This window comes from Pinus tabuliformis, chromosome 9 (genome assembly GCF_031772625.1).
Source record: "Pinus tabuliformis cultivar Carrire ecotype Pingquan chromosome 9, CPIR1, whole genome shotgun sequence".
NCBI classification, from domain to species: Eukaryota; Viridiplantae; Streptophyta; class Pinopsida; order Pinales; family Pinaceae; genus Pinus; species Pinus tabuliformis.
This window is the reverse complement of record NC_142307.1, coordinates 1,452,130,331-1,452,148,291: the sequence shown is the minus strand read 5'-3', so window position 1 is coordinate 1,452,148,291 and position 17,961 is coordinate 1,452,130,331. Positions and strand designations below refer to the sequence as shown.

At 40.5% G+C, this 17,961-nt stretch overlaps 1 pseudogene across 1 annotated transcript in view; it reads left to right on the top strand.

Annotated features, from left to right (window-relative positions):
* LOC149154057 (insulin-degrading enzyme-like 1, peroxisomal) overlaps positions 1 to 17,961 on the top strand; it is a 681,568-nt pseudogene that overhangs the window by 290,014 nt on the left and 373,593 nt on the right. Inside the window, exon 13 of the transcript XR_016262205.1 lies at positions 15,793 to 15,879. The product of XR_016262205.1 is annotated as an insulin-degrading enzyme-like 1, peroxisomal (transcript). The remainder of the gene's footprint in view (positions 1 to 15,792; positions 15,880 to 17,961) is intronic.

The window sequence follows — 17,961 nt, the reverse complement described above, 5'->3', positions numbered from 1 at the left end:
CCAACAAATTTGGATCTCCTCTCAGGCTCTGCGCTGCCTCAACGTGGCTCTACGCTATCCAGCGTGGCTTTGCGCTGCCTCTTCTGGATCTCTCTCTGCCTCCTCTGCAATGTATCCCCAGATCAGGAACCTCTCCAACTGGAAAACTATCCCTGCCCCTCACTGCATGAAAGCTCCTTGATGACCTCTCCGCAACTGTTGCACTACTCTCTTCAGAAATCAATCTCTTGATCTCTCACTCGATGTATTTTCCAAATGCCCATCAAAGTCCTTATAATCCTCCAATTGAATAATCAACGGCCCAGATTAGTTTCTAATCGATGGCTCAGATCATTTGGACTCAATCTTCATCTTCTTCTAGAAGTTTCACCCTTAGTTTGATTGATATTCTTTAATTATTTTAATTTCCTAAGTTTAGACTTAGGCATCCATTAAAAGTAATTAGTTATTTTAATAAAACTGTCTCTGGGTGGAATTCCCCAAAACAATTTATGGGTATTGTGGAATACATGTGTCCTAGCCTCCTTGCAAATTTTGAGGCTTAGAGCACATTTGATGCTACCAGAAATCAACACAGCAGAGGAGATAGAGCCAGAGGGTGAGTTGCAGGGGAGAGAGAGGGGGTATCAATAGTGGTCCGAAAAGTGCAGGATGAATTTAGGAGGAGACAGTATGAGGAGAGACATAGTCCACTAGAGCACTGGCAGAGGGTGATGCAGAGACACTAGCGTATGGGAAGAGGGTCCATCTCGGGGTCAGGGAGTTGCTGTGAAAAGTGAGAAATTTGTTTCTAAATTTATCTCGGTATTTTTCCTTTGTTTTGTTGTCCGAATTCTTGTACTTGAATTACTACTGAATAATTAATAAATAAACCCTCATCTACTGCATCGGTTTTCCCACATTAGGTTTTTCCGGGGACATTTGTCCAAAAATAATTGTGTTAATATCTTTATGTGTGTTAGAATTTCTCTGATTTTCTAGTATTTATTTTCTTCCGCAGTGTTTGTTTTGTGAAGGCTGCATTCTATATGTTTCAATATTTGCCGTAGGAAACTGGAAATAATTTGTTTAATTAATTTAACAAATAGAAGAAATATTATCAGTTGCTGCAATAGGATTCCGAGTTTCGGAATTTTCACATGGTATCAGAGTAGAGATAGAAGCCAGAGAGCTCAGTTGTAGAGAAGAGAAGGAGCTTCGTAACACTGCATAAGCAGTTGCTCGAAACACAAGAGACTGCATAGTCCCCTTAGCCAAGAGAGTCAGTTTTTGAGGAAAAGTCTATTTCTCTGAGGGAGTCGACAGAGAAATTAGATTTTCCAGATCGAGGATTGCCAGAGGTAGAGGGAGCAACAGTATGCTTTTGCAGAGTAGATTTCCATCTGAGATGCAGTATTTTGCAGCAGCAAAAATGACGTTAGGAAGGGAAGAATAAATAGCACAAAAAATCATGGATAGAATCAACAGTCAGGAAGCCTTAGAATTATCTTCTAGGTTGGAGGATGAGTTTGCGTGCTTGTCAAGTTCGGCTTTCATCTGGTGTCTGGTATATTGTTAGTGGGGCTTCAGCTCACATGACAGGAGTTAGAGAGTATTTTTCTAGCTATCAAGAGGAGCAGATGGATTTTTAGATCACTATGGGCAACAAAACTAAATGTACTCCGGTAGGGAGAGGCACCATAGAATTTCAAACAGAAACCAGAACTAGCACCAACGCTACTAATGTACTAGATGTGCAAGGATTGGGTATGAACCTAATTTCAGTGTCCCAATTACAGGACAAGGGGTACGATGTACACTTCGTCGGGAAGAAAGTGTATGTCAAACACTCTAGCTGGAAGAAGGTGAGACATATTGGAGCTCGGAGCAACAGGTTATACAAGTTGTAGCTTGATTCTCCAATGACATTGACAGGCAGTAATAATAGCAGTGGGAAGGAGCTTAACGAACTATGGCACATGAGGATGAGACATCTACACCTGTAGCACTTAGGATGCTCATAGAAACTATAAAGGGAGTTCTAGTTCTCAACACAGAGCACGATGATGTGTGTAGAGGATGCGCACTTGGGAAATATGCAAAGGCATCATTTCCTAGAAGTGATAGCAGAGAAAATGGCATGTTGGGATTGATACACTTAGATATTTTTGGCCCTATGTCCACTAGAGCTCTTAGCAGTGGCGAATATTTCGTCACCTTTATTGATGATCATTCCAGGAAGACATGGATCTATTTCTTAAAGACCAAACATGAGGTCTTTGATCGGTTCAGAGAGTTCAAGGCTCTCGTAGAGAACGCGACAGGGAAAAATATCAAGGTGCTACGTTCAGATAATGGTGGAGAATACACAGATAAAGACTTCACATACTTCTGCATGAAGGAAGGCATCAAAAGAGAATGGACAACTCCATATAATCCTTAGCAGAATGGAGTAGCGGAGCGAAAGAACAAAACAATAGTTGGGGCTGCAAAGGCTATGTTGTATGACCAGGATTTGCCTAGATTTTTATGGGCAGAGGCATGCAACACAACGGTGTACATTCAAAACAGAACACCTCATAGAGCATTGGGGAAGAAAACGCCAAAGGGGGTCTTCACAGGAAAGAAGCCTGAAGTAAATCATTTGAGGATATTCGGGAGTATGACCTACTGCCACATACCAGATGAAAAGCATAGTAAATTGGATTAGATTGTAGACATTACCTTCCCTACTTTGATTATTCCGGGCTTCATGAATGGGTTGGGCATCACTCCATCTCCTAGCTAGGGGTTCCTCATAGCATTTAGCGAGACCTCAAAGGCATACAGGATCTACATTCCTAGCAGCAGGAAGATTGTAGTGAGGCGAGATGTAAAGTTCATGGAAGACAAAGCTTTCAGAAGATCTCGAGAAATGCTTGCATGTGATTAGTCAACAAAAATTTTGTTAGTCCAGCAGCAGGGACAACAAGTGGTACAGGCAAGAGGACAATCACAGGGATCAAGTACGGTGACCAATACCAGTATCTCCTCAGGGGTAGGAGATCTAGGGAGTTCTCAGCAGGCGGAGCAGTAGGAATAGGAGGAGGAACTGGTTGAATCCCCCACCACCAGTGGTACAGCCAGTAGGGAAGTGCGTCAGACCTTGAGGGACACAGAGGAGTTTGTTGGAGCTCCTAAGACAGACAAGAGATAGTGCAAGCAACTTGGCAGATATCAAGCTATGGTAGCTCATAACCCTTTAGCTTTTAGGAAGCCGCACAACATAAGGTGTGGGTGGATGCCATGGTAAAAGAATACAGTTCTATCATGACAAATGATGTCTGGGAGGTAGTGCCTAGACCATAAGACATATCAATTGTAGTTTCCAGATGGATCTACAAGATTAAGTACATTGCAAATGGCAGTGTAGAGAAGTACAAGGCTAGATTTGTGGTGAAGGGGTATGCACAGAAAGAAGGAATAGACTATGAGGAGACCTTCGCCCCAGTTGCCAGATACACCTCTTCCAGATCCGTTATATCCCTAGCAGAACAGTTAGGATGGGAGATTCACTAGATGGATGTCAAGATAGCATTATTGAATGGGGTGATAGAAGAAGAGGTGTATATAGAGTAGCTTGAAGGCTTCAAAACTCATGAGAAGCACACTCATGTATGCAAATTGAAGAAATCCCTATACGGGCTCAAATAGGCACCCAGGTCGTGGTATGTTCAGATCAATAGTTATTTGCAACTATTGGGATTCATCAAAAGTGATGCAGATCCAAATCTCTACTATTTGATGGTAGGGAATGAGCCTCTCATTCTGGTTTTGTATGTAGATGACTTGTTTTTGACAAGGTCATCAAGGCTCATAAAGGACAGCAAAAGGAACCTTGAAGAAGAATTCGACATGAAGGATATGGGGTTGATGCACTATTTTCTAGGATTGGAAGTATGGCAGAAGAATGGTAGATCTTCCTTGGGCAAGGGAGATATGGTACAAATATTCTGAAGAGATTCAGAATGCAGGATTTCCAACCCATGACGACGCCCATGATAACCAATTGGAAAAAGATAGATGCATCAAGGGACAAGGAAGTCAACCCCACCTTTTACAGACAACTCATTGGGTCGCTCATGTATCTGGTTAACACTAGGCCAGACATTTGTTTTGTTGTCAATACCCTTAGTCAATTCATGGTAGAACCGAAAAGGGTATATTGGGCAGTAGCTAGGCACATTCTTAGATATGTGCGTGGAGCAGTCAGATATGGGTTGAACTATACTCAAGGAGATGACGTCACATTATGCGGATTCACAAATGCAGATTGGGCAGGTAGTTCAATGGATAGGAAAAGTACCTCCGGGTACTGCTTTAGTGTTGGATAGGGATGGTCTCTTGGTGCAGCAGGAAGCAAAAGTCAGTAGCACTGAGCTCAGTAGACGCTGAATATATGGCAGCCAACATATCTATGTGCGAAGCTATATGGCTTAGGAAGTTGCTCGTGAGTTTGTTCAGGAAGAAGATGAGAGCGACCAATATTTACTGTGATAATCAGAGTTGCATAAAACTCTCTGAGAATCTAGTATTTCATGATAGGTCAAAGCACATTTATATCAGATGTCATTTCATCCGAGACTGCGTTCAGCGTGGGGCAATCCAACTACTGTATGTTCCCATTGGAGATCAGGTAGCATATATACTCATGAAAACTCTAAGGAGAGCTAAGTTCATCTAGTTCAGGGAACAAATGGGTATGGTGGAGAACCAGTTTCAGTAGCAGAAACCAGTGTTGAAAATATCAGTATCGTCAAAACATCGGCGAGAGTCCAGAAAACATCTTATCGGCAATATCGGCAAATATCAGCAAGCATTAAAAATGCATAATATATTCATTTTTTTTCAGATTTTTAAACATATAAAGCAATAACAACATGAACTAAACACATTGGCACATAAATATGAAGAAAGCACTCATATGTATGATGTCAAATAGAAATGATACATCAAACTTCAAAGGCGATACCAAATCCTGCTGATCCCTGATAATTGTCCAATCACGGACTCAAACAAAATAACATCACATATCCTGCTGATCCCTGATAATTATCCAATCAAGGACTCAAACAAAATAACATCAAATATATAAAACTTTAAAAGTATTTCATCATCATGAGTTATAAACTTATATGTAGCAAAACAAATAAAACTAGCAGCTATCTATCTGAGACCAGTGGCCTCTCCCTAGCCAGCTTTCTTTCTGTCTTGTTCAACAATTGCTTCAAGAGATTTTCGTATAAACTCCGCACTAGAAACCATACAAGGCATTAAATCTGCATCATGTGCAGGGAGTCTAGCTAGATGGTATTTCAATTGCGTAACCCCTCCTGACATCTTGGTCCCACACAATTTGCATGATATATATGCCCGATTTTCCCCACCAACAGCCTCCCCATACTCCCAAAATGGGTCCAAGCCTTTTGGCATATTTGACATTTGTAGTGAACTAATTCAAACCTAGGGCACAAAAAAATCAAAAAATTGGCATTAAACCCCCGACACAAAAAATAATAAGTAATAACCACATCATTTTAAAAAAATTACTACATTATTTGCATTTTGCAATGTGAATGAAAAATGGCAATAAGGGGGTGCATAAGAAAGTTGAAAAAAAAATGAAGCTTGCTGTCCAAATATGGAGAAAACCCTTGCATTGGCTCATGGGCATGAAAATCATAGCAAATGGAAAAAAAACAAAGAAACAAAATGTTGGTAGGCAAAGAGGCAAGCAAGCATAACCCTAAATCTATGAAAAAACCATTAACATAGGTTCAGTCTTCATAATTGTCTTTGTACTCATGTCTTCCCTCTCATCTGCACTGCAATTAATTTAATTGAGCTACCTTTAGGTGGAATTTCCAAAAACAATTTCTGAGTTTTGGATTTCTCCTGTGTTTTAGCCTCTCCACAAAGTTTGAGACTAGAACACCATCCAATGCTACAAAAACTAATAGGGGAAAGCAAAATTATTTTGGAGGAAATTCAATTTTATTATTGTTGGAAAAGTAACTAGGTTCGGTCTTCATAATTGTCTTTGTACTCATGTCATTTTGTATATATGATGAAGAAAAAAAAAAAATATTTGTTTAAGAAGCATAGGTTTCTTACTTGATAGGTCAAGGCATCCATTGCATGCCTTTAGGATTTGTTATGAGTCAAAAGGAAGTCAATTTCATATTGTCATATTGTCCACAAAAAGTTCTTTGACCTCTAGGTACAAGTCCACCTTAAGATGCATCTGCAAGTCGGCCTAAAGAAGTTGTACAAGTCAGCGTGATTACACGAGGAAACAAGTATGTAAAGGAAACTTAAATTTATTTGGAATCATCAATCTGCAGTTCGATCACCGAAGAAGTAACATATAAAGACTAGCAAGAAGTACACAAAAGAAAGGATATGAAAAAAAAAAGTCTAACTGAAGTTTGCTCAGATTGGAGGCATTGTAATATTACAGAAGTCTAAAATTACAGTAGCACTTCAGACATCCGAAAATTACAGAAGATTAGTACAAGGGTCTGAAAAGTTGCAGAGAAATATCACAGGGGTCTGAAAATTTGTAGTGAAAGGCACAGTCCGAAAGTTCTAGAGAAAGGCACAATGATATATCATAGAGTTCTGAAAGTTGCAGTAAGAAGTCTGAGATTGCATCCTTAAAGCTTGCAGAATCTAGCATCTAGTTGGGTTGACTTGAGAAGTTTTTTTATGTGTTGACTTGTAGCTAGAAGGTGGATTGACTTGGTCATAGGGTCTTGAGAAATCTCATTTTGATTTGATTCTATAAGGAGATTGTTTGGGTTTTCCCCAAGAAGTGGGCTTTTGCCTTGGCGTGAAGCCTACATTTGGTGTCTTGTCTCTTGTATTTACATTGTTGGTAATTGCTTGATGAAAAAGAACTAAATTAACTAATAAGAAGAAGAACAAACTTCACAAGTATTTATCAAGATAAGAAAAATCAATATTGACCTACAAGTACTTTGATTTTCCAACACTTATTTGGGAGAAATGTTTTCATTAAAATCTTTGAAAAATCATTATAAAATTCTCTCACTGTGTTTTGAAGAGGTATATTTAAAAAAAAATTCACATTGCAAACCCCTTAAGGTTTTTAATAAAAGAAGTTTTTCCTAGAGGGAGCTTGGGATTTATTCCCATGGTATCCCACCTCCTGTTTGGGTAGGAGGGTCTTTATTTGATCACTAACTTATTAACTTAGTAATTAGATCTCATTGTTAACTTGTTCATTTTGCACTTATTAGTTCATAGCATCTAATTGTTAGATTTAGATCTCATATCTTGTGTTCATTTGCTAATAGATTTTGAATCACTTATCTTTTGCCTTGATCTAACTATTTGGTGGTTTCACTAGCTATTTAGTTTAATTTGCACTTCAATAATTTGATCTAATTTGTTAATTGGTATCTTGATCCAGGTGGATATTGGTGGCCACCTGCCAAGTCCACCTGGACCCCCACCATTGTCTTTCTCAGCATTTTCAGTTTCCTTAATTGTAGCACAACTTACTATTTTTAGCAGTTTTTCGGGTCCTGAACTTCCGGAGCCGTTTTGAGGCCCTAAACGACGTTTTTTGGGAAATCTGGGGGCAACATGGGTCCATGGACCAATGTTGCCCTTCCCAAAGTGGTAGTGCTCGGATAGATCTTTCTAACGAGCTATTGTACGCGTCAAACAGAGATCGTATGCCAAAGTTACGACCCCGGGAAGTTGATGTACCAATTTACCCAAACGGGGCCCACAGTTTGGCGTTTCATCTCCTAGGGTTAGGTTTTGGAATGTTAAGGGTTGTCCATTGTTTCTCAACAATAAATAGGCCTTCGAGCCTCATTGTAACACAGTTCAGAGGCATGTAGCCATCACATCTCTTCTCAGAGATAAGCTACCATCGCCCTAGCTAGTTTATTGCCATTTCTGTTTGTAAGCATATTTCAGTATTTTCCATTAATGAAATGAAGTATTATTTCCGCTGCATCTTTGTGTATATGGTTATCTCTGTAATTTGTTGCGTTCCTGTTTAAATCCGGATCAGTGGTATCAGAGCGGTCTGCTTTTTCTCTGTTTTTCTTTGCATGTCCCCAACAAGGTCGGGATATAAGGAGTTAGGGCTTGAACTGGTTGAACCTTTGCAAGACCAGCCTCGCAAATCCCGACGGCCTCCCATGGCGGACGAGAAGAAAGACGAGGGGGCAGGAGATCCCATCAAAATCTTGCTCGAAGAAGCGCTCGAGCGACAACGGAACGCGATGATGGACAGCTTTGCGCAGATCCTTCAGCGGCTACCCAGAAGCGGCGCATCGGCTTCCAGTAGCTCCTCTGGAAACACCACACCCTTTAAGGTACAAGTTAATTTTGAAATCCCCATATTCGAGGGTCAGATAGATGCCGATGCCGTAGATAAATGGTTAAATCTGCTAGAGGGTTATTTTTCTGTTCATGAATTTTCGAGTCGGGAAAAGATTGTTTTTGCTCTTCTCAAAGCAGCCCCCCACGTCAAGGACTGGTGGGAAACCTACTGCGAGCAGAAGGATGAAAGTACTGGCTCACTGTTTTCAGCCGCACCCACCTGGGATTCATTCCGGGATGCCATCAAGGAGCAGTACTACCCTGTCGGAAGCTATGAGGATGAATACATAAAGTGGACCACGCTGCGGCAGGGAAGGGACCAAGACGTGCCGGAGTTCACCAATCTTTTCCATACCCTTCGCACAAAGTTGGGTATCAAGGATTCGGAGCAACATTTGATACTCAAATACCGTGGCTGCCTGCACAAGTACATCCAGGAAGAAATACAGTTCTTAAACATCCCCTCGCTCGGCGCAGCATACCGGTATGCCGTCAAGGTCGAGCAGAAGTTTAAACAAAAGAAGCGAGACTTTGGATCTGCGAATCCAAAGCAGGGGAAAGGTGCCCCTAAACCACAGAACAAAGGACAAAGCCAAGGCGGGACAGCCCAAGACAACCAGCCGAAGCTGCAAGCAAAGAGCAACGCCGCGAAGCCGAGAAAGGACACTGGAAAATGGTGCGAGTTCCATAAGAGCTCCACTCACAACACAAGTGAGTGTCGGGCCAAGCAGTCACTGGTGGCTGAGCTAAAGGTTTCAGAATCAGATGCATGTTCCGACTCTGAGTCAGAACCCGATAAGGGGTATGAAAAAGGGAAGCATATCATTGATGCGGATCCCAGCGCCACTGTTGCTACCGCAAAGATCCAGAAAAATGAACCCGAAGATCCAGAGGAGGAGGAGCGTCTCTTCCACTCCCAGATGTGGGTAAAGGGCTCCCCGATACAGTTCATTGTTGATAGCGGGAGTCAAAAGAACCTCATTTCGGCAGAGGTCGTGAAGTGGTTGGGCTTACCGACCACAGCACATCCACAACCATACACCATTGGGTGGCTTCACCAAGGGCGAGATCTTCGCGTGAGCCAGCAGTGTCGCCTTCCATACAACATCAAGCCCTTCACGGATGAGGTATTGTGTGACATTGCTCCCCTTGAAGTTTGTGATGTATTACTAGGACAACCATACTTGTGGAAGCGACATGCTGTGTATGAATCAAGGCCCCGTGCTGTTATTATTACATTGGGAAATAAGTTGTTCAGGATACCAGAGGTAGCACCACCTGCCGCCATCTCTTTGATTACTGCAAAACAATGCAGTAAGATCATTTCCAAAACCAGGAAATTTGTTTTCCTGATGATACGCCCTCAAGGGAAGAAGAAGACAGTGGCCACGGCCTCCAAACGGGGTTCCTCTGCACGGCAGCTACAGATGGACAAGATTGTGGAGGAGTACGAAGACATTTTCACCTCCCCGGCAGGGGTTCCTCTGCACTGTCAAGTCAAGCACTCCATCGATCTGACCCCAGGTGCGCCGCTACCCAATGGACCAATTTATCGGCGCTCCGTACTGGAGAACAATGAAATCAAGAGACAGATTCAGGAGCTCCTGCAGAAAGGTCACATCCGTCCGAGTTCTTCGCCCTGTGGTAGCCCGATAGTGTTGGTACAGAAGAAGGATGGGACGTGGAGACTCTGTATTGACTATCGGGCACTGAACAAGATCACTGTCCGTAATAGGTACCCGATCCCGCGGATTGATGACCTCCTAGACCAACTAAAGGGGGCGAAATATTTCAGCAAGATCGATCTGAAGTCAGGATATCACCAGGTACCAATTGAACCCTCAGATGTGTGGAAGACTGCCTTCAAATCCAAGGAGGGCCTCTTCGAATGGTTGGTCATGCCTTTCGGATTGACGAATGCTCCTGCAACCTTTATGAGGCTAATGGATGACATCTTGCGGCCATTCACCAACTCCTTTGTAGTAGTATACTTGGATGACATTCTGATCTTCAGCCAGAGTTGGGAAGAGCACCTCCACCACATCCGACAGGTTCTCCAAACACTGCGGCAACACAAGCTATGTGCCAATTTGGAGAAATGCACTTTTGGCATGACCGAGGTTCAGTATCTGGGATACATCATTGATGAACAGGGGGTGCATGTCGATCCAGCCAAGGTCCAAGTCATTCGGGATTGGCCCTCTCCAACCACTCTAACAGAGCTCCGCAGCTTTCTAGGTCTTGCCAACTTCTACCGCAGGTTTGTGTTGGGATTTTCTCATATTTCTTGGCCCTTGAGTCAAGTCACCAAGGGCGGGGCGAAAGCAAAATTCTTTTGGTCTGAATCTCAACAGAAGTCATTCAGGGAGTTGAAGGATCGCCTCTGCACGGCACCAGTGCTCGCGTTACCAGATTTACAACAACCATTTGAGGTCGAGACAGATGCCTCTGACTATGCTGTTGGGGCAGTCCTTACTCAACATGGACATCCAGTGGCATATCACAGTGAAACACTTTCAGACACAGTCCGGAAGTACCCCACTTATGATAAAGAGATGTATTCCATTGTACAGGCCTGTCGACAATGGAAGCATTACATTTTGGGGAAGGAAACGGTCATCCACACAGACCACCGACCTCTGCAGTTCATACAGACCCAAGGGAAATTGCAGAATGATCGCCATCAGAAGTGGTCTACATACCTGCAACAGTTTCACTTGAATATCAAGTATAAAAAGGGCAGCACCAATAATGTTGCAGATTGCCTCAGTCGACCACCGATCATGGCGCTAACCACCGTGCTCAACTCTTGCGGGCACGAGACTTCTGATTGGCCACTTCTCTACAAAAGCGACCCAGAATTCGGCCACACATACCAGACACTCTTGGAGGGTCGGCAAGTTGCAGATTTTCACCTCCAGGATGCCCTATTATGCCACCTCGGTCACCTCTGTGTTCCTTCAAGCGAGCGTGCCAAGATGATTTGGGAAGCACACTACAGTCGGGCTGCTGGGCATTTCGGGGTCGAGAAAACAGTGGCAGTACTGCAAAACTATTTCTATTGGCCGAATCTTCGACAGGATGTTGGGAAGTACATCCGATCATGTACTGCATGTGCCATTGCCAAACCGACCATTAAGAAGCAAGGCCTCTATACCCCGTTGCCTACCCCTAGTCGACCTTGGGAATCCATCTCCATGGATTACATGTCAGGCCTTCCTTCCACTAAGCATGGAAATGACTGTGTTTTTGTGGTCGTCGACAGGTTCTCAAAGATGGCCATTATGATGGCCTGCAAGAAGAATATCACAGCAGAAGCCACTGCTAAACTCTTCTTTGAACGAGTGTGGGTGCACTTTGGGATCCCACAGTCTATCATCTCAGATCGGGACAGTCGGTTCCTCAGCACCTTTTGGTCCAGTCTCTGGTCAATGCTGGACACCAAACTCACGAAGTCCACAGCCTTCCATCCTCAAACTGATGGCCAGACGGAGGTTGTCAATAGGATGATTGTGCACATTCTGCGCATGTATAACTCAAAGCATCCACGCACATGGGACGAGAGCCTCCCCTACGTTCAGCACAGCTACAACCGAGCTCTTCACAGCTCCACTGGCCATAGCCCTTTTCAGGTGGGTTTGGGATTCCAGCCACTATGCCCCATTGATGTGGCCATGCCACTTGCAGCTACTCACATGAATTCAGCTCATGTCCAGTCCGAAATAGATAAGGCCACCAGCTTCATTGAGCGAATCCAACATATTCGCCAGCAGGTCCATGACATTCTTGAGAAATCAAATGCCAAGTACAAGCAGCGACATGATCAACATCGGGTGCCACACAAGTTTCAGGTGGGCGACAAAGTCTGGTTGCATTTGCAAAAGGAACGCCTTACTGGAGCCTATCGAAAATTGAGACCACTCCGATATGGTCCTTACACCATTACTAAGGCTATGGGAGACAATGCATTTGAGCTCAGCATTCCCCCATTCCTTGGCCTGCACCCAGTATTTAATGTGGACCGCCTTCGGCCATACTTTCCACCATTGTTAGACACATCCGACATTGCAGAACAGCTCAAACCCACAGAATTAAATCCAGATTGCATGGAACAAGCTGCAACTGATCGGATCATGGACACACAGATCAAGAACACTCGCCAACAGAATATCCAACTGTATCGAGTTGTCAAAGCGGGCCAACTCCTTCAGCAGGGCAAGTGGCTCACCAGGGAACAAGTTCAGCAGAAGTTTCCTCATCTCATGGAGGAGCTCAACGCAATGGGGACCATTGCTTCCTAAGGGGGGAGGAATGATCCAGGTGGATATTGGTGGCCACCTGCCAAGTCCACCTGGACCCCCACCATTGTCTTTCTCAGCATTTTCAGTTTCCTTAATTGTAGCACAACTTACTATTTTTAGCAGTTTTTCGGGTCCTGAACTTCCGGAGCCGTTTTGAGGCCCTAAACGACGTTTTTTGGGAAATCTGGGGGCAACATGGGTCCATGGACCGATGTTGCCCTTCCCAAAGTGGTAGTGCTCGGATAGATCTTTCTAACGAGCTATTGTACGCGTCAAACAGAGATCGTATGCCAAAGTTACGACCCCGGGAAGTTGATGTACCAATTTACCCAAACGGGGCCCACAGTTTGGCGTTTCATCTCCTAGGGTTAGGTTTTGGAATGTTAAGGGTTGTCCATTGTTTCTCAACAATAAATAGGCCTTCGAGCCTCATTGTAACACAGTTCAGAGGCATGTAGCCATCACATCTCTTCTCAGAGATAAGCTACCATCGCCCTAGCTAGTTTATTGCCATTTCTGTTTGTAAGCATATTTCAGTATTTTCCATTAATGAAATGAAGTATTATTTCCGCTGCATCTTTGTGTATATGGTTATCTCTGTAATTTGTTGCGTTCCTGTTTAAATCCGGATCATATCTCCATTGAATTTGTTTCAACGTCGCATTGTGACAAAGATTGTCTCAATATGAAAATCAACCATGGTCAGCCATGGTCCAACATCACATTGTGACAAAGATTGTCTCGATATGAAAATCAATCATGGTCAACTATGATTCATCGTCGCATTATGACAAAGATTGTCTCATTATGAAAATCAACCATGGACAATGGTGTTTATTTAAGGGTTTATAATATTTATCTTAGGGTTTATATACCTTTGGGTTTATAATATTAATCCCTTGGGTTTAATATTATTCCTTTGGGTTTATAATATTAATCCCTTGGGTTTAATATTATTCCTTTGGGTTTATAATCCCTTGGGGATTTAGTTTTAATCCCTTGGGTTTATTATTCCCTTAGGTTTATAATATCAATCCCTTGGGTTTATTAATCTAAGGGTATAATATTATTCATAGGGTTTATAATATTAATCCTAAGGTTTAATATAAATCACTTGGGTTTATAATCATGTTCAACCATGGCCATCTATGGTCCAACGTCACATTGTGACAAAGATTGTCTCAATATGAAAATCAGCCATGATCTACCATTGTCAACAGTGGTCAATCATGCTCCAATGTCACACTGTGACAAATATTGTCTCAATATGAAAATCAACCATGGTCCAACATTGCATTGTGACAAAGATTGTGTCAATATGAAAATCAATCATGGTCAACCATGGTCCAATGTCACATTGTGACAAAGATTGTCTCAATATGAAAATAAACCATGGTTAACCATGATCAACCATGTTTATTTTACTGTTTATAATATTTATCATAGGGTTTATATACCTTGGTTTATAATATTTATCTTAGGGTTTATCATAGGATTTTCTCAATATGAAAATCAATCATGGTCAACCATGGTCAATCATGGTCAACATTGGTCAAACATGGTCGACCATGGTCAATTATGGTCAATCATGGTTAACCATGGTCAACAATGGTTCAACGTCACATTTTGACAAAGATTGTCTCAATATGAAAATCAACCATGGTCAGCTATGGACAATCATGGTCGACCAAGGTTCAATGTCGCATTGTCATAAAGATTGTCCCAATGTGAAAATCAACCATGGTCAACCATGGTCCAACGTCGCATTGTGACAAGTTCCCTCAATATGAAAATCAATCACGGTCAACCATGGTCTAACGTCGCATTGTAACAAAGATTGTCTCAATATGAAAATCAACCATGGTTAACCATGTTTGTTTTAGGGTTTATAATATTTATCTTAGGGTATATATATCTTGGCTTTACAATATTAATCCCTTGGGTTTAATATTATTCCCTTGGGTTTTTAGTGTTAATCCCTTAGGTTTATGAGTGCCTTGGGCTTATAATATCAATACCTTTGGTTTATTAATCTAAAGGTTGATATTCCTAGGGTATAATATTATTGATGGGGTTTATACTATTAATCCTAGGGTTTAATATAAATCCCTTGGGTTTATATTCCATTGGGTTTATTATATAAAATCCTCAGGTTTATAATATTAATAATCGCTTACGTTTATAATATTAATTTCTTAGGGTCTCAATATTAATCCCTTGGGTTTATAATAATAATCCCTTGGGTTTATAATATTAATCCTTTGTGTTTAATATTATTTCCTGGGGTTTATAATGCATTGGGTTTATAATATTAATAATCTCTTTGGTTAATAATATCAATATTTATTATATTACTGATAATATCAATAATATTATCATATAATAATAATAATTATAAATTTTCATTATAATTATTATCATATTTATAATACAATAATAATGCTATTTTATAATATAGCTATTATTATTGTATTATTATTATATTTATATATTTATTAATGTCAATATTAATATTAATATTAATATTAAATTCATATCCGTTGACGCCTATCGGCATATATCAACCACATTTATTGATATGGTTGTCCTAGTCATCTCTATCAATTGAGTGTTGTTTGAGCAAAAGCTTAATCCCATTGTCTTTGTTCTTAGCAGTGTCGCTATGAGTGGTCCCCTCTTGTTTATTTTAGTCACATGTGCACATTCTTTCATATTAATTTGTCTAATTGTTGTTACTCTAAGGTGAAGGATATATATGGAGCTATCCATCCATTAATGGGCCAGGTAGTATATGCCACCTTAAATCTGATGGGTAGCATATACTGCCCCATGCATTAATGGATGGATAGCTCCATATATATTGGTTTCGGTTAGTCTAAACCTATGACCTTTGATGAAATCCACATTTAATGTATATGATTAAAATGCAGCTGTAAGTCTCATTTGTCTTGCAAGATGATAATCGTTTTTATACCATTTATTCAGTAAAATATGTCATCATTTTTCTTTGCAGCAAAGGATAAACACATCTTAGAATAGATTTTTGTGTTGTATCGGGATTTACCCCCTAATTTGAAGGAGTATAACATGACTTTCATTTTGTTTAAAGATACGCTCTATATGCAATACTACGTTTCATTCTCGAGACAAGATCCAACCGATCCACTATGTCACGAACATTGCTTCAATCTCGAAGGCAAGTACTTCAGTGTAGATTCCAGTTCCTTTCTGGTAAAGATATTACTGAATTTTGATTAGTTGTTTGAACCATAGGTTTTGGCCTTTTTATTGTGTTACCATACTTCTTTAGTATTTTCATTCTTATATTTCTTACTTATATTTTATTTACAATGAAATATTTGAATATAAGATTCAATGGCTCCGGTTTATGGGTTAGTTTGCATACTTTCTTTGTGATCTCTTCTTCAATTTTCCGGGAATCAAATTACATTTAATCTATACTCAAGTCTCGTACTTCCGCCTTTTTGCAGAAATGAAAATGAACAAAGAAAGAAAATGACACGAGGAAAATCACCTGGATAGGAGGTTTCTTTTTGCAAAATAGATTTAAAATCTTATAAACACTATCACTTAGCATTTACAGATAATGGATCTATCAAGACAACCAATTACCATAGGTAATGTGCTTAACATGGCCAATTTATCACATATGCATACAACAGAAATGAAAAAAAAAAATTATTCACATCCTAAGCCAACATGTATATATGCATGTTTTTGTGTGTGGCGTCATTAGGACTGAAAGACAACTTAGCATGTGAGTTGTATCCAATTGTGTGTCCTATATACCTTTCCAAAAAAGATAAACCACTTCTAAATGTTCTTTGGCATACCTAGATGTAATGGGACTAACCGTTGGCATCATTGATGAGATTTAATCACACTAAACCCGGTGGAAAATGTTTATAGTAGTAATGTAGTAGTGAAGAATGTCTAGATAGTTGTGTAGAAAATTTCCAAAATTCAAGCTTTAATGCAATTTCATAAATTTCACCTCTTTTCCAAAGGTTTTCTGGATCTATTCCCTATGAATTTACAACCTTAGGGCTGATATGAAATATAATAATACAACATCAAGCAGTGAAAAATATTTCACTTCTTTTCAATATCAACCAACAAGGAAATCTAAGAGACAAGATCCCAAATGTGTGCCAACGAGTTTCAGCCCTCTAGGGTAATCTTATCATGCATAAACCAGATTTGAAATTCACTTTATGATAAAGTAATTAAAGTAGTAAATCTACTCTAATACCTTCAATATCAAAATTAACACACTTAACAATTTCATTTTTAATTTCTGTCAAATCGGCAAGAAATACTAGTGCTGAAAATTACCAAACCATGAAGATAAAGATAGAGGAAAATGAATTTGAAACTAGAAAATTTTGGGCAGCTGAAAAATTCATTTATATGTATAAAAATGAAGTATATGTACTTACCATACCCTCATCCTAAGTTTAGTACAATGCTCTAGCCCTCCAAAACCCTAGTTAGGGGAAAAACATGAAACCCCTGGATCTTCCACAAGCTAGCGTCAAAACTAGCAAGCCTCCTTGACTCCAAGAAAGGCATCTCTCCTTTAATCCTCCTCAACAAGTGAAACCTTGGGGTTTATCACTAAAACCTCACACTTTGAATTAATTATAGACTTGCCCACTAGCTTCAGTATGTTCTCCTTGTCATTATTAGTTATACTCTTGTACGGCCTCCTACCACTTCTCCTAGATCTCCTCAAAACTAGAAGGCTATTCCAGCCTCTCATTGGAATGTCCAAGTTCCACTAGATCAACAAATACCTTGTAAAGGAAATTCTGTCTCTCGCCTCTAACCAAATTACTCATACAAGCTAGACTACAATCATTGATGATGTAATACTGTCCATCAAATGCAACTCTACATTACATTTTCCATTCAAGAAATTGAAAGAAGATTCTTCTTTAAACTAGGAACAAAGAAAACATCATTGACCTCAAGAAATTCATCTAATGGAATCCATAAGGAAATGGAGTAAACTCCTCTCATAGGATAAGTAGCATCATCACTCAATTCCACACTTATACCTCCCTCTTAGTGTTGAAGTTTGTTGAAGAGTGACCTATCATAGGTCATATATCTCAAAGCTCCACTAACCACATACCTTTCAACACTACAAAATGTTAAAACATAAACAAAAGACCATGGAGAAGGTAGTCTCATACTCAAAGGAATCCTCCTCTACACCTACTGTAGTTCCAACTACGACTTGTTTCTTTCCCTT